Source organism: Sander vitreus, chromosome 11 (assembly GCF_031162955.1).
Source record: "Sander vitreus isolate 19-12246 chromosome 11, sanVit1, whole genome shotgun sequence".
Taxonomy (NCBI): Eukaryota; Metazoa; Chordata; class Actinopteri; order Perciformes; family Percidae; genus Sander; species Sander vitreus.
In genome coordinates, this window is record NC_135865.1 from 3991881 (window position 1) to 3995000 (window position 3120).

The 3120-nt window shown below is 40.1% G+C and overlaps 1 protein-coding gene across 1 annotated transcript in view; it reads right to left on the reverse strand.

Moving 5' to 3' along the window:
- Window positions 1–340: 340 nt before the first annotated feature.
- The window catches only part of LOC144525991 (solute carrier family 35 member F5-like), a 20329-nt gene continuing 17549 nt past the window's right edge, over window positions 341–3120 (reverse strand). The window contains exon 16 of the mRNA XM_078263109.1: window positions 341–2096. The gene's annotated coding sequence lies outside the window, so the exon portion shown is untranslated. The remainder of the gene's footprint in view (window positions 2097–3120) is intronic.

Here is a 3120-nt window from a genome sequence, read left to right on the forward strand (position 1 = left end):
AAGTGTTTGGTATGTACTTTTCCGTGTTTATTTGTTATCTAGCCATGGACCCAGGTAGTCTAATGTTTGGGCCGCCCACACCAAAAACAGTACAAAAACTACAATAGTTTTAATGACAACGATGTGAGATTAGTGGCGCCAAGCACCTACGCAATACACTAATACAGCAAGATTACAGAAATTGTTATAATATCCTATATTCATGAACTTGGGTACATTTCATAACCCTAAAAATAAGGTTATTGTCTACTTACAGAGTGAATCAGAGGGTAACCAGACAGGTTGGGGGGGAGGGGGGGCAGATCTGCGCACAGCTAAAACACATCACGCATCACCGACATATGATAATAACATCAAAAACTTTTACTCTGTGTTCTGTGACATGACAAATGCTTTCAAAATATGTATGTTTATGAATACAAAAACTGACAAGAGTTAAGAGCCGTACTGTACACCCCACCCAGTGGAAAGTTCACGCCACGTCGCTGATACTCCAGTGTGGCACAAATACACACTCACATTTCAAAGTGCTACTGTTCATACATTTCATGGTTAACGATTATATTTTGCGTTTTACAAAAGGCGAGAAGGAGACTCAAGCCCTTAATAAATGTATCCCTCTGCAATGTCATCTGCCACTTGGATTTCGATTGTCTCTCTCTCCCTCTCTCTCTTTTAACTTTGCATCATTTCTGTATTTCGCAGCACTTATCTCCTAATGTAAGTGTTTTTTTGCTGTTACCCTGGTCGGCCACCATATTTTACATTTTTCTCATCACATGAAATCACAAACTCAGTAAATAAATCATTTTTTGAGAAAGAAAACAAAAATATACTGTATCATATACTGTACAACAGACCAATCAATGTGATATAATTTCAAGTAAAAGAGAACTTCAGGCTGTTCTGCAAACTCTTCCTCTGGCAGTAATCATTTACAATGATACATATACACAATATAAAGTGATACACAATCTCAGACAGGAATCTGTAGTGGTCATCTGAATTTCGCAAACAAAAACATCAATACTTTGTTAATGCTACACCCATTTTAAAAAAGGAAGGAAGAAAAGGAAACCGCTCATAGGAGCAGAGGACCGTTATTGCAGCAAGGTGTTTTGTAGCTTATAGCGGAAGGCCTACCATCAGGTCATATTCAAACACAACGATTATGTCTATCACAGTTTAACTTCATGATCCAGCACTGTCAGAGGTAGAGAAGGTAGCTAGTGTGATTTCATTTATCTTCATGTCTGACTTTCAAAAAGTTTCCTTGACAAAAGAAAATTAAGACTTAAAACATAAAAAGAAAGAAAAAAACAGGAAAGTGTTAGTATCACCTGGAGGTCTAAATGAAGTGGGAAATATCTCACAACACACAATGGTTCTGTCACTACCCAAGCTGCCAAGGCTGGGTCAGCATTGTGATGCGTTTACGATCCTACACACATTACTGCTCCTGAAAACAATGCGGCCACACTGATTGACTCACCCATCACATGAAGTGTGTCAAATGGTTGATTTATGGAAAATGCAGGCTCTCTCCGTCAAAAGGCAGTCAAATCCAAAACTTTTTTGTACCTACTGTACAGGTCTGACAGATTGTCATTTGTGAAAAAATGCCCATTGTCTGCTTCGCACAAACACACAAGTAGCAAGGCTTCGGAAGGCATACAGGCAAACGTAACCATGTCCGGTAGTGTGAACTCTGAACTCACGGATTTCAGATTTGTAAAGAAACGCGCGCAGTTACTCTGCCTCGGTTAGCGTTATGATCAACATGTTCCAACATGTACCGTTTGATTTGGTCACACGACAACACCGTAATCACGGATATAATGTCCAGCACCTTGAGAACCAGAAGGTTTCTTTTTTTCTTTTTTCTTTTTTTACACAGAATACATCAACAAAGTAAAAACCGAATCTCAGTCTGCGAGGACTGGACTGTGAAAATAAAAATAAAAAAACGAGCTTGTAGAAATGGATGCATCGTCTCAACACTGTAGAAAATAAATAGATTTAACAGGAGGCACTGGGGTAGTTCAATGTCTCTGAAAGCTTCCAGCTTCAGCTCAGCCAGATCCAACATTCGCCACCTTGGGAGACAAAACAAAAGAAATCATGTACACTTTATAATAGACATGGAAGAAGAAGAAGAACTTGCTTGATTCACCCACAACTAGTGAACCACCCCGTGAACAACTCTCTTGGTTCTGTACTTTTCTGTGAAGATTAAACACTTCATCATTTAACTGAAAATAATAATCAAAAGGTTCATCTTTAATGAAATAATCATCACTTGCAGCCTTACTTCTATGCAAGAGAACACACAGACGTGCACACACATATACTTGCTCCTGCATTTGCTCTTCCATTAGACACACCCCATCCAGCAGACAGGCTTAAGTCTGTCCTAAATTGCTCTGTTCTCCTTCCCCACTAACGCCTCTATTAGAAACCACATGCAGAGTTCAAAATGTCTCGCTGCGCTGCAGGCAATTACTTTGCAGGTTTGGGAGGAAGCTGGTAGAAGCCTGACTAAACCTATGAGTAGTGAACAGACGGGCGACTTCACTGAGATGCAGACATTGTGGGTGGCCAATCTCTTATCTCAAATATTTACGTGATGATCTTCCTGTCCTGCTTGTCTTCTGTCCCTCTTACTCACCGCCATGTCCAAACACTGAGGGCGTCAGTCAGACATATACTTGGCAGATGTTCAAAGAGAAAACAACTGATTGAAAGCAGGGATGAGATAGCAGAAATCCTAAGCTTCATCAACTATTGCAAAATCTACCAAAATGTTACTAAAGCTGCATTAAAAGATGTTTGGACACGTGGGGGCAGCAGAACAAGAGGGAAGAAAAACAGTGACATTATTATCTTATAAGGTTGCTGTGGTGAATGTATAAGCTATTGCCTAAAGTTAGCAGACATGCAGCAACATTAGCATTCATTTGGAGTCATGTTTCTGTCACTACCCAAGCTGCCAAGGCTGGGCCAGCATTGTGATGCGTTTACGATCCTACACACATTACTGCTCTGAAAACAATGCGGCTACACTGATTGACTCACCCATCACATGAAGTGTGTCAAATGGTTGATTTATGGAAAATGCAG